Source organism: Macrotis lagotis, chromosome 3, assembly GCF_037893015.1.
Source record: "Macrotis lagotis isolate mMagLag1 chromosome 3, bilby.v1.9.chrom.fasta, whole genome shotgun sequence".
Classification (NCBI taxonomy): Eukaryota; Metazoa; Chordata; class Mammalia; order Peramelemorphia; family Peramelidae; genus Macrotis; species Macrotis lagotis.
This window is the reverse complement of record NC_133660.1, coordinates 247,065,448-247,080,376: the sequence shown is the minus strand read 5'-3', so window position 1 is coordinate 247,080,376 and position 14,929 is coordinate 247,065,448. Positions and strand designations below refer to the sequence as shown.

At 35.2% G+C, this 14,929-nt stretch overlaps 1 long non-coding RNA gene across 2 annotated transcripts; it reads right to left on the bottom strand.

Moving 5' to 3' along the window:
• Window positions 1–6,094: 6,094 nt before the first annotated feature.
• Window positions 6,095–11,255, bottom strand: LOC141516516 (uncharacterized). 2 transcript variants are annotated; one of them, XR_012476719.1, is made up of 3 exons: window positions 11,103–11,255; window positions 9,369–9,436; window positions 6,095–6,145 (listed from the first exon to the last, which is right to left on the bottom strand). It is a non-coding gene; the product is annotated as an uncharacterized LOC141516516 (long non-coding RNA). The 2 variants fall into 2 exon arrangements; XR_012476720.1 differs by having other exon boundaries at window positions 6,095–6,142.
• Between the last annotated feature and the right edge of the window lie 3,674 nt (window positions 11,256–14,929).

Here is a 14,929-nt window from a genome sequence, read left to right as displayed (position 1 = left end):
ACCTGTATTATGCCTCTGGTACTGTGCTCATAGACAGTGAGGTTAAATAAGGTCACAACAACTGAGCAATATAAATGGGAGCTCTTCAATGATCAGTCCCATTTTTAGGCCTTAGACTGATTTCCCAAAATCATCCTTGAACATTCTAGAAATGCATTTCTTTCCTCTCAATTCCCATCATTTCTTATCTGTTCTACTTACTTAGAGCCCATATAATCTTATCTGTCAGGTTATGATTAGTAATAATAAACAAAATACTAAAGTGTGCATGTCATTTCATCACTAGCTTCTAGAGTGAAAGTTCCTTGGATGTAGATCCAAGGCAGGACCTTGAATGGTACTGAATTAGGCAAAGTTTAATAGAGGATGAAATCAGCATTTGACATGAACCTTAAAAGATTAGTAGGAACTCCAAAGATGAGGGATTAGGAAGAAATTGCCGGTACAAATTTTGTCAACAAAGATAGGAAAGCAAAGTATGTTCGGAATCAGTAACTTTCAAAATGGTGTATGAACAAAACTAGAAAGATAGAGAGGTGGCCAGGTTATAGAAGGCCTTCAAAGCAAATCAGAGATGTTTGAAATTTATTTAAATACATGATTAAACACATCCATTCCTGAGGATATGCACATGCTATGAACTACCCCTTTTTCCTCCTCTAGAAGCGATATAATGAAGTAGTTAGTATAAAATTCTGTCATGGCCTAAAATGTTTTCCTTACTTCCAAAAATGAAGCAAAGATTCTGCATTTTTTTTGCAAGACAAATGGGGTTAAGTGGCTTGCCCAAGGCCACACAGCTAGGTAATTATTAAGTGTCTGAGGCTGGATTTGAACTCAGGTACTCCTGACTCCAGGGCTGGTGCTCTATCCACTGCACCACCTAGCCACCCCAGACTCTGCATGTTGAATGCAATCAGGACCTGAGCAGTACTAAGGTTTATTCTAATGTCCAGGACAAAGAATATCTTTAGGGCAACAGAACATGCCAAATCGGTCCATTCAGAGCCCCAAATATGTCTTCCCTGACTGAACATAAATTCCCGAATATGAGAAACAGCACCAGCATCCTCTGGCACAGTAAGACGTCAACTAGAACTTCCAAAGAAGCTGAGCTTATAGCAGAAGTCTCAGAATTTTGTAGTCATTGTTCAGTTGTGTCTGACTTTTCATGATATTATTTTAAGGTTTTATTGACAAATATACTGGAGTGGTTTGACATTTCCTTATTCAAGTCATTTTACAAATGCGGAAACTAAGGCAAGCAGGATTATATGACTTGTTTAGGGTCACACAGCTAGTAAGTGTCTGAGGCCAGATTTGAACTCAAAAAGATGAGTGTTCCTGACTCCAGACTCAACAATATCTGCAGCTAGAAGTCTAAGAAACATGGAGAAAAGAGTTGCAAAAGCTACATCATCCTTATTGACTTATCCCTTTATTTTATTTACCAAATTTCATTGTGTAGGTTATGATTGCTTGCAATATTTTCTCTTTGACTTGGGTGTTCTGAAATTTGGCTATAATATTCCTAGCAGATTTCATATTGGGAATCTCCTTCAGGAGGTGATTGGTAGGTAATTTCTATTTTATCCTCTACTTCTAGAATAACAGTAATTTTCCTTAAAAATTTCAAGAAAAATGATGTCTAGATTCTATTTTTGGTCACGGTTTTCAGATAGTCTAATAATTTTTAAATCATCTCTTCTAGATCTGTTTTACAGGTCAGTTGTTTTTCCAATGAGCCATTTCACATTTTCTTCTAGTTTTTCATGCTTTTGGTTTTGTTTTATTGTTTCTTGATTTTTCATAGTGTCATCCATTTCCTTTTGCTCCATTCTATCTTTTAAGCATTATTTTCTTCACTGAGCTTTTGTATCTACTTTTCCATTTGGCCAATTCTGTTTTAAAAAGGCATTCTTCTCCTCATTGGCTTTTTGGACCAATTTTCCATTTGGTCCAGTCTCGTTTTTAAGTTGTTATTTTTTTTCAGTATTTTTTTGGATTGCCTTCACCAAGCTGCTGACTCTGTTTTTATCATTTTCCTGTATCTCTTTCTCAATTCTCTTCCAAATTTTTCTTCTACCTCCTTTACTTGATTTTCAAAGTTATTTTTGAGTTCTTTTACGACCTAATACTGATACAGAGAACCATGGGCATAGGGACTGTTGAGATCACTTGGAGACAAATTTTGGAAATCTTTTGTTTGCATTGTTAAGGGGAATCTTCCTTCTTTATCATACTTTAGGCCATGGCTTGAGGGCCTAACCTTCAATCTTATCTGGATTGCATTCTCTTTTATTGGGGAAGCCAAGGTGTATAGGCAGGTGCTGGAAACCTATCTAAGATCACCCATAAGAGACCCCTCCACAAAAGGCAAAATCTCCAATGTGAGAGGTGGTTCACTCTCTGCTCACCACCCCTCCCATGGACCTGAGGGAGAATTGAAGGATATCTGAGGAAGGGGCTATATTTCTTGTTCTCTTCAGACTCTGGTTGAACCCTTGGCAGCAGATCTGCCAAGTTCAAGTAGAAATCTACATAACGTTTTTCTTTAAACTCTTCTTAACTTTCCTATTACTTTCTTTTGTATTGTAACTTCTTTTAATAAACCTCTATTTTCTTTTATATTTACATTCCTGGGTCTCAAAGTGTGATTCTTCACAGGTGATAATTGAATGCAGGCAGTAACAAGACCATTTCATATTTTTCTTAGAGGCTTTAGATATAGACACTTTGACTCTGAAATCTTCTGAATGTACATTTTGATCTTCTATGTGTCCAAAGTGTCCATGTGTCTATGACTGGATTTTTTTCTTTTGCCATTTGTTCATTTTCCTAACTTATGACTTGATTTTGACTCTGTTAAGTTCTGTCAACTCTTCATTACTCTCTGGATCATAATATGCCAATTTGTCCATAAGGTTTTCTTGGCAAAGATTTTGAATTGGTTTTGCCATTTCTTTCTGCAGTGGATTAAGGTTAACAGAGTTTAAGTAACTTGCCCAGAATCACATAGCTATTATATGTCTGAAGTCAAATTTGAACACAGGTCTTTCTGACTCCGGGACCATTATGATATCTACCTGGCTATTTCTCTTAAGGACTCTGCTGCTTCCTAGCTCTCTGACTGATTGAGTCTGAACTTTTGTTTTCTTCAAAGTAAAATGGGAATAATGATATCTGTTGTACTTTTTCTCACAGGGTGGTTGAAAGCACCAAATGAAAAAATGTTTATAATGTGATTGGCAAATCTAAAATGTTGGAAGTATGATATTGTCAGAGTTATTACAGCTAGCTCCTGCTAGACAGCAGAAATCATTTGTAAAAGTTCTTTGGATATCTGAAAGCATTAAGAACAAAGCTTCCCACTAAAATCAAGGTTCCCCAAATAATTGCTATCAACTTCTACAATACAGACTCATTATTACCAGACAATAAGTTCTTGAAAGTCATACCTGCTCATATGTTGACAACATTTGTTCCATTGTCAAATGATAGTTTGCACACTTTGAGGTAACAGAAGTCAAACATGGTACAAAAAGAAGAAAAGGCTACAATTCAAAACTAAATAACCTTGAGGCATAATGTGGCATAATAGACACAGCACTGGGTTATAAAAAAAGAGCTTTGAAATCCTTTAAGTCCTAGACATATATTAAATGGTATGGAAAGATTGGTGCGGTCCCCCTTGTTGGAAGTCCCCCACATTAGGGACCTCACTGGGGTCCCTTTCATAAAGAAACTGGCATTGACAAGTATTTTGTAGAAGAGACACTGAGTCCAGTTAGTATGGGGAGGAGATGACCAAGGAAATCCCTTCCAGTTCTGCACTTTTCTGATTCTGTAATCTTTTAGGCCTGTCTCACATAATATTATTAGAGGGACAATGCCAGCATTGAGTCAGAGGAGAGAACTTTGTCTTGTTACCTTCCATCCTACTTTTCTAAGTCACATGGAGATACACAACTAATCTGACTTGATGCCAGAGCCATTGGAAGTTGCATTGAAATTAAACTTCCATTATAAACCCAGGGGTCACTGAATGAGAACCCAGGGACTATGAGTGACCCTGAGAAGTTTATGTATTAATATATCCTGGGAATCTGTAGGGGAGGGAGCCAGGGAAGAGAAAGAGGAAAGTACAATAGAGAAAAAAAATGAAAGACCACTGACTAGGTCAACAATGAATCAACTCATTTTGTCTATGACTGATGACTTAGTTTGATCATCAGATTTCCTTTTAATAATAACCACCCCCTCCCAATCTCAATCCCAATCCTCCCTGAGAATGCTACTTCTAATTTGATCAAAGATTTTGCTTCTTCATATCGAGATCATTACACCTAATTACATTTAAAACACATCTAAACATATGTTTAACTCTTGAATCTTATAAAACTGTATTTACATACAGAGAAGTCTTAGTATTAAATGCATATGTGAAAAGAAGGTTTATTTTGTTTGTTTTGTTCCAATCTTATGATTTCATTGGGAGTTTGTAGGAAATTTCTCCAGCCATGAAGATCCACAGCTCATCACAGATTTCTTTTAGAAAATTACCTGAAGCACTGAAAGGATAAATGACATCCATTATCAAACTTTTGTGTCATACAGATTAAATTCAAATCTAGCTCCAAAGACAGTTCTCTGACTCATATACCATACTTTGAATACTGAGCACTTCAATGGAATATGATTACATGCGATTACACAAACACACATACAGGCAAAAATCACTGCATCCTACTTTTCAGTTGTGTCCTGACTTCTGTTTCCCCTCAGTTTGCACTGTGTATGGGCATGCATCCAAATAAACTGGATTTTTTGAAATAAAATAGCACAAGACTTCCAACAAGGGCAGCTAGGTAACACAGTGGATAGAGCACTGATCCTGGAGTTAGGAGGGCTTGAGCTCAAATTCAACCTCAGAAATTTAATAAATACCTAGCTGTGTGACCTTGGGCAAGTCACTTAGGCCCATTGCCTTGCAAAACAAACAAACAAAACAAAAAGACTCCCAATAAGAGTTAAGTAGAATGGAACCATATTTTCATCATACCTAATACATTTATAAACACTATAAAATACATTTTTTTTCAAGGCAATGTGGTTTAAATGACTTGCTGAAGATCAGAACTCAGAGCCTTCTGATTCCAGGAGCAGTGCTTTATCCACCTAGGTGTTCCCTAAAATACATTTCATAGAACATTTTAAAATATATTAAAGCTTATTCCCTACTTTTAGAAGACCATTAATTTTACTAGCTTAAGTAAATATAGTAGTGGAACCGCTACATCATTTAGCACATGGGTCATAATCAATTATGAAGAAGCATCAAATTCCCTTTGAAAAAATAAACATATATTGTAGCACAATAAAGATGACCATTACTGTGTAATCAAAATGATATTGTCTTTCTTATAGGTTATGGTAATAGAAAATATGTCATGCATAAAATATGGAAAGTACTACCAATACATTCTTCAACACAACATTCAAAATATTAACAAGGTTCAACTCTCAAAGAAAAGGTCCCTGAAGGGTTGTGACAGATCACAGAAGTAGAAAAGTTACCCCCTCTGATCAAATTATAAATCCTTAAAATACAGTTAAAGCAAAACTTTCACTATGGTTAGGCCCAAAGCTCACTATTAGTAAGAATTAAATCATCATCTATCTTAATAGTCATAGTTCAAAGTACACCAACATACCCTTCTCTCATTCCTCTTCCAAACAGAGTTGTCACCAAGTGATATGTATAAAACCAAAACCTTTCCAGTTTTCTCCATTGATATTTCAAGTCAATTTCTAAATCATTTGGACTCCTCCCCCCATTTTCTTTAAACAATCACCCATTTGCTGGACCATCAGATGAGCCACAATAAGAAAAGAACCAAATTTAAACTCACTGAATCTTTTAAGATTCATTTCCTTAAACCAAGGAAGTTGTTCTGATGATTTCACATATGAATATCACGTATGAGGAACTGGAAAATATTTGTGATGTGGACATGAGACTCTTGCCATCCACTAAGGGAAGACATCACAGTCAGATACATGCATGGAGGTGTGAGTGTTGGTAGCAACTTACCTCTTGATTGTCAGAGATGAGTAAGGTAGTCTCAGTGTTGCTTAGGACCTGCTAATAGAGTCATGGGAGAGAGATATATGTGATGTTGCAAAGGCAATGGGAAGATTTATTTTAACAATCAAAAACACATAAAGAATACAAAGAAGCTCGAGGATGGAGATAACACTTTTTGGATTCTTTTTTTTCTAGAACACTCTGATCTAGAATTTTTAGAAAAAAAATTGTTTCATCATCTTTGTTTCCAATAAGTCAATATGAAATGATTAAGGTGAATACCTTAAAATGGGTTTTAATTGATTCCTCAAAATCAAGAAAGAATATATGTATATACTTACTTATGCATGCTATATATGCATGTGTGTAGACATACATATATACACTCAATGCCAATTTAAAGAATGAAAAATATTTGAGACCCCCTCCAGTGTATATGAATGACAGGAGTTAGGGTCTAAATATATATGGCTAGTTCCAGCATGCATGACATATGGAGCTCTTATTGTTCATGCAAGTAGCTTTGGTGGTCTCTGCTACTAGACTGGCATCTCATTAGAAAACCCTCACCAGCAAGAAAACCATCACCAGAAAGAAATGCCTGCCAAGGGTAGAATGGTATCATATCATAAAGAGAACATTGCTATATCCTCATAAGTGTTTTAATGCTGTTAAGTATGAGAAGTGAGTACCTTTTGAAATGAAGAGACGAAGATCAATTTAATTCTCAGATTCTTAATTTACATTTTTGTAGCACCACAAACAATTAAATTGTAGGTTTATACTTCAGCTTGTTGATTTAAGCAGAAATGCATACTAATGCTAGGATTTCTTTTTATAGGGTTATGCTTTAAGAGGCATTGGACTTAGGATTTACCTTTACCAATGAGACAGTTATTAGACTTAGTTTGAATTAAAAACAAAAACAACTAATGCAATTTATTCAGTGAAGTAGTGTGGAAGCAAGTGACTTAGTTCTTTTTTTAAGTAAAAAAAAAAGAATCTTGCTAACTTAACATTCAACTTTCCTGGCATTTCTTCTTGGCTGAATGTGGAGCAGAGCATGAATCCGGGATCTCCAGTTTTTAATGAAGGTTTTATGGCTGACTAGAGGGTATTAGATAATATTCCAAAGCAAAACTGAATTTTGTTCAACAGTTCACAGAACAAGTCCTATCCTGCTTGGGAGGCTTCTATACCTACAAGAGCTACCGTGGTTTAAATGATGCAAGGGGATATGTATCTCACGTGTACAATCTAGCTTTTGGGTTTATAGAACATTGGAGAGATGGAAGGTCATTCAAAAGAAGCCTCAAATTGTTCTTGATTAATTTAAAAAGAAATTTTGTCTGATAAAGAAGGATCACTAATTTATCTCTACTCTGAATACCAAGAGAGAATGGAAAGGATAGAAAAAAAAATCCATTCATCAAAAGTTTCTTTATGAGAAAATATGCACACAATTCCCTCTGCTCATGACCAAAAGTTTTAGTTTTAAATATTGTTTAGTTTAAATACTGTTAAGTACATTAAAACATGAATTTACTTTAATTATCATCCAGGTGGCTGTATATCTTGGATTACAGTTGCAGCAACATAATAGTTTTGAGCTGCAGAAGGGAGGCAAGAAATTTTCAGCTAAGATTGATCTGGAGAACTCATTGAATCAAGCCCTCCTTTGTGTCTCTCCACCACCACCACCCTGCTCTTGTCCATCCCTCAAAACTCAATCTTTTTTTTTTTTTTTTTTTTTTTTTAGGATTTTTGCAAGGCAAATGGGGTTAAGTGGCTTGCCCAAGGCCACACAGCTAGGCAATTATTAAGTGTCTGAGGTTGGATTTTGAACTCAGGTCCCCCTGACTCCAGGGCTGGTGCTCTATCCACTGTGCCACCTAGCTGCCCTAAAACTCAATCTTTTTTGAATTTAACTTTTTTTAAGTTTAACTTTATTGTTATGATTGAGACAACTCTTTCAAAATTCCACTTAATTCTACCTACATACATTGAGTCTTAATATGTAATATTTTATCCACTAAACCTTTAGAAATCTAACAGAAAACTCAAGAGGACCTCTGCCCAGTGATCTGTATCCTAGGCCATTGACACCCCAAACTGTCTAAACTTAGCGAAGAGTTTCTGTAACAGAGAGACTATAAACCACCTTCTATTGTAATTATTGTCCCTATGGCCAAATGACTTTATGATAATGATGTTCTTAAGTTCTAAATGAACTGACAATGAACCAAATTCATTTCCATTTGTGACTTCTTCATTAGACATTTGTTCTCTAAAGCAAGGGTCCTTTACCTGGGGACCATGAGTTTTGTTTTTTTAAATTGATAATTGCATTTTAGTATAAATGAGTTCCTTTGCAAATCTAAATATTGTATACAGTTAAAAATTATTCTGAGAAGGGGTCTATAAGTTTCAGTCTGTCAAAATAATCCACAATATAAAAAAGTTAAAAGCCCTAGTCTAAAGATGTTTCCAAAATTCCAAGACTTGTCCTTAAAATATATTATATATGTACATATATTTTAAATCAATTAAGAAAGCAATTAAGTTATGAGATCTATCATCTATCTTTCTATTCATCTGTCTTTCTATCTATCTATTTTGTGGACTACATTGCCCAGTCCAAGAAACAGATTTCAATGAGTCAGTACTGTCCTTCCAGTCATTATGTTAATGCTGTATGTGTCCTATGAAAAAAAGAAGGAAGTATACTGTATACTTTGCTAAGCAAATCACTAAGTTCCATTCTTCTCTTGAGCAGCTATATTTCTAACAGATCACAAAGAGAACATGCATATTTAAATTGCTTTCATAAACTAGACTTATGATATTTCGTATTCTATAACCAAAAAAAAAAAAAAAAAACCACCAAACCAGGTCTCCTATCAAGACCAACAATATAAATATAAAGCTTCCAGGGAAACTTCATTCTGGGAATGGTCTCTTCTATGTCAAAGCACAGAGTGGCTGGGTTTCCTCCATGGGAATCCTTGAAACCAATGAGTTTTCTAATATGTATTTGCATTCCAACAGACCTTGGAAAGATGAACTATTAGAATTTACACAAAGCACACTACACATTTATTTATCACACAAGATGAATGTGCTTGTAAGAAAATGAGCATGGTTTAAACTGAACAAATGACTTAAAAGATCTCTCTATCTTCATCTCAAAAAATTTCCTTCACCTCAAAAAAAAATTCTTCATTGTATCAATCCATATTCCAAGTTTAGGAGGAGGAGAAGTGATTGATTTAAAGCCTACCTCTGAGCTTCTTGGGATATCATGTCCTGCATAAGAATTCATTTCAAACGGAGGACTGCCTAATTCTTCTAGAAGAGAGAGAAACAACATTCCATGAAAAATGGTCCACCTTCTTGGATGGAGCTCAGTGTAGTCACATCAGGGATAGACAAGAATTCTGATAGTCAGTCTTTGGGGTATGGAAGGAATTAAAAACAATTTCAGAATTAAATTCCTACATTCAACACAGAACTGTATAGGTAAAAATAAATTTAAAACCAACAGCAACAAAAACATTTACAAATGCTCTTTTGTAGTCACAATGAAAGACCGAAAATTATTCATTCTTCTTATTCTTTAAATTGGCTGTAATCTCTCCTTTGGAGGAACATTAATCACTACACTCATCAGAAATTCCATTTCCAGAGAGAGAGAGAGAGAATGAATATTCACACCTGCAAAACATCAGCTGGGGTTGCCAAAGGAGCACCCATGGACTGCTTCTGTTGTCATTCACTAACACCTTGTCTTGTTGTCTGGAACTTACCTTTGGTAGATTACAGCCTTAACATTAATGGAATTTAGTCCTAAACAATTTTGAACTATTTTCCTGTAATATTGACATCTGAGAATAATACTGCAGGCTACAGTTGGTAATTAATGGGATTCACCAATATTAAGAAAAAAATTATCAGAGGTTGGACACTGTATTTTATCCTGACGCCTACTTAAGAAAATGTGGACATCAATCTTCTCATTTCTAAACGTCTCAAAGGGGCATATGAAATATCCTGAGGAATTATAATAATATAAGTGAATAAAAATAGGTAAGAAAAATTATTCTTATGGCAGGTATGGGGAAGAATGGGACATGGGGGAAGATGTGAGAGGTAACAGGATGAAGAGAAATACAGGTAAAAACTTGGATTCAAAAAGAATATGTTTGAATCCTAGTTCATTCATTAACTGGGCTACAATAGGCAAGCCTCTCCTCTTCTCTCAGATTGTTTGCCAGTAAATAGGGCATGTAATAGAGCTGGCACAATCTCCCCTAAATCGTTCTAGAGAGGAAAACACTTTGTACAGTTTCATAGACCAGCTTCCTAATTCATTCCTCTATGGTATCACAAGTGATTTTTCCCCCACTTACTTTACTGGTTCAGAGACTTTAGAGTATCTTGGATATAGTGATATAAGCAACCAAAGTGATAAGCTAGTCTTCACTATTTTCCCTCATTTCATATACTGGATAACCACAGCCCTAGGAGTTGCAGTAACTTCTCAAGGAGTTATACACGTAATAATTGGGTAGAGCTGAAATTCAAACCCAACTCTCGGGCTCCAAATTCATTGTTCTTTCCATTGAGCTACTCTATCCAGCATCACCATGGTGCTGCTCATCCATTAGCTCTTCCCATCATCATCTATGGTTGCAGCATTTGAAAGGTGGGAAATATCAAGCTACTATGTGCACAGAATATTCTTAACACAAGGAACAACAAAGGAGCATGCAAGGTAGAGCTCAAGACTCATTTTTATTCTGCTTCATCAATCTTCTTCCTTTCCCATCTCCACCCACAAGGCTGGGTCTCAACTGGGCTTAGATTGATTTTATCATTCACTAAACTTAGGATGTGTGGGTGGGCATCTACACTGAACTGAAAAGGGCACCAGCATGCTCTCCTCTCCCATTAAATAGTGGAATGGCATTTCTCCCCTCACATCACACAAACTCAGTGAACTAGGACTACATACTGGTCTCCTTGCATTTATTCTTACTCCATCTCTCATCTCTGGCCATTTTTTTTTGCTTGTGCCCCAAGCTGGAAAGCAACTCCTTCATTTCTGTTTCTGGCTTCCCTGGATTCTTTCAAGACCTGGATGAAATCCCATCATCTATAGGAAAAAATTCCTGTGGATGGAAAGATCACCAAATTAATAACTAATCAATCCCCCTTAATTCTAGTGCTTTCCCTCTTGGATAGACTCTCATTTATTCCATTTTTTAGCTTGTTTGTACATAGTTATTTGCAAGTTGCTCTCTCCATTAGACTATTAATTCCTTGAGAATAGGAATAAGTTTTTTTGGGGGGGAGGGGTTGCCACTTTTTTGGATCCCTAAAGCTTAGCACAAAATAAGTATTTGACTTATTTTGTATCTAACATAATGCTTACTAAGTATTTAACTTATAAAAATAGTTTACTGACTGACTTTAAACGTCAGAGAGATAAAAGGAGAAAAATTTTAAAAATTATTAGACATTACGAAAAGTAAATTGGGGATAAGGGAAAAATTTAACTTAATTTAACTATGAGCATATTCAAAGAGAATGAAAGATTTTCTATTCATCCAAAAAATGGGTGGTGATTATTTGAAATATAAAGTATGTTTTGGGACTTCCGTATATTTACCAGATTGACCATGAGGGAGGCAGAAGGATGGGGTAGCCTGGTTCTAGGTTTCCCAATAGCTTGTCATACAATGCTGAACAAATCATTTAGAGGCCCACAGGTTTGGAACTGGAGGGAACTTTAGAAAGCCTCTCATTTCAGAGATGTAGAAACTTAAGTGACTTGCCCAAAGTCATAAGGCAAGAATTGAACCTAAGTTCTGTTACTCCAACTGGTATTCTTCCCTTTGCACCATATGACCAGGGTCCAGTTTCTTCACCTTGAAAAGTGAGAAAGTTGGGTTAAAGGTCCTTGCTCTGTCTAACTTTGTAGGATTCTATTTACTCAGCTGATTCTATTTATTCAATAGTTTCTAAGACATGTCCAATTGCTACTCACCTTCTAGAACCTATACACATGCATGTATGTGTATATATATATATATATATATATATATATATATATATGTATGTATGATATTTTGATGGGGACAAAAGAGAGAGAAAGACAATGCACAAACAGAATAAGTTGAAGCACAGATTGTTTTCTATTGGCAAGATGGAGGTGGGAGGAAGGGAGGAAGAGAGAAATCAGGAATATCTTCATAGAGAATACAACATCTAACCAGGGGCAAAAAGGAATTTGAAAAAATGAGGATAAAGAGTGACTAGTGAGGTTCATAAGAATATAACATTTTTAATGAAATTTTACAGAAGAAGAAAATGAAAACTAAGGGAAAGAAATGATTTACCTAAGGTCACAGGGAGATTACACAGAGAAATGAGATTTGGGTCAGTTGCCCAACTAGAAAATCAGTTCTCTTTTCCTTACACCAAATAACAAAACTTGGAAAATAATATGCCTAAAGACCATAATAAAAGAAGTTTAAGGGCATGCAGGAATCTCATATCTCCCTTAGAGACAAAGAATGTGAAAGATGTAGTGATGTCGTAGTAAGATTTATTTTTGTTGTTTTTTTTTGACTCGCCCAAGGTCACACAGCTAAGTGTTTGAGATCACATTTGAACTCAGGTCCCTTTGGCTCAGGGCTCTATCCATGCTCCCCCCCCCCCCCCCGTAAGACAGTTTTAAATCTATTGTAATTATAAACTTAAACACAAAATAAAATGAGAATTTCTATATAAAGAATAAAAAAGAAATAAAAAGAGGATTGCATATGAGGATGCAAATTTCCATTATGCACAGCTTGCTTATTTTTCAAATACATAATACATTTAACCTCTAACTTTCCATGCTATCCTGTTTATCTTGTTTTCTCTTCCAAAAAAAGGATGCCTGAGTAGTTCTCTTTTCTTTTTTTTTTCTCAGTACAGTTTGCCTAAAATGTAAGGATGTTTGTCCTTCATTCTTAAAGACCATGGCCTCAGGGAGGTGGTGTAAGTCACACCAACTTTAGAATGAGATGAATGAGTTATCAAGGTGGATCTGCCTCCTAATCATTCATTTATTAGACACCAAGGAATTACTATAACTTGATGAGGGAGGTTTGATTGACAATAGAGAATGTTGACTGCAGTTGATTTAGCTACATTTATTAATGAATCACATGACCTGCATTAATCAGGCTGGTTTCTGAAATTTGGATATAACCTCCTTTGTCCTGAGTTTCATCAAATGTAACTGAATTTAATTGACCTCTTAATCTATGAACCTATTTTTTTTTAGGTCAGAAAATCAGTAACATCCATATGATATTTCTAAGTTTTAAAGAGTAACAAACCAGGTCTAACTGGAAAAAAGATAGAGGTCTGAGTGTTGTTGGCACATAATCTAACAACAAGATGATAATTCTGTCAAAAACATTAGTGGTCAAAAGTTAGGAATAATCAGTTTTCTAAAGAATTGAATACTATCACATGAATGTAATGGAATTTTATTGATCCTTAAGTAACGATGAACAGATAGATTTCAGAAAAACCTGGAAAGACTTAGATGAACAGATGTTGAGTGAAGTGAGCAGACCCAGAAGCACAGTGTACACTTTATTTTTTTAATTGAAATTTTATTTCATTTTTTTCCAATTACATGCAATGATAGCTTTTCAACCTTTATTTACACATTTTTCTACCACCTTACCATCTTACCCCCAAACCCCCATGGCAGTGAACAGTCTGGTAAAAGTTATGCATGTACATTTGTGTTTAACATATTTATATACTAGTCATTTTGTAAAAGAAAAAAGAACTAAGGGGAAAGAAAAAAAACACGAGGAAGAAAAAACATAAAAAGTTTTTAAAAAAAAGTGAACATAGTATGCTTTGCTCTGCATTCAGACTTGTTAGTTTCCCCCCCTCAGGTCTTTGAGGGCTGTCTTTGATCTCTGAACTGCATCCATCATAGTTGATCATCTCACAATGTTGTTATTAATGAGTACAATGTTCTCTTGGTTCTGCTCACTTCACTCAGCATCAGTTCAGGCAAGTCTTTCCATTCTTCTCTAAAGTCCAATTTGCTCATGATTTCTTTATAGAGCAATAATACTTTATAACATACTTATACCATAACTTGTTTAGTCATTCCCCAACTGAGGGGCATCCTCCTAATTTCCAATTCTTTGCCACTACAAAAAAGAGCTTGTATGAATAATTTTGAACATATGAGATTTTCCCCATTTTTACGATTTCTTTGGGCTACAGATCTAGTATTGACATTGTTTCTAATAAAGAACTCATTTCTAAAATATAGAGAGAACTGAATCAAATTTATCAGACTATAATAAGCCATTCCCTAGTTGATAAAAGGTGAAAAGATAAGAACTGGCAGTTTTTAGATGAAGAAATTAAAACTATTTATAGTCATATGAAAAAATTCTCCAAATCATTATTGATTAGAGAAATGCAAATTAAAACACTATGATATACTTCTCACCCACCAGAGTGGCAAAAATGATAAAAAAAAGAAAAAGAAAATAACGTTATAGAGGATATGAGAAAATTGGGAAATTAATGCACAGTTGGTAGAGTTATCACAGTCATTCTGGAGAGCAATCTGCAACTATGAACAAAGAGCAATAAAACTGATCATATCCAGAAGACATAGTTCTTCTCAGTAACATAATGGTCAAAGACAATGCTAAAAGATTTGTGATGAAAAATATCATCCACATTCAGAGAAAGAACTACAGAATCTGAATACTTTCATTTATTAAAATTTGTTTTCCGCTTTTTCCT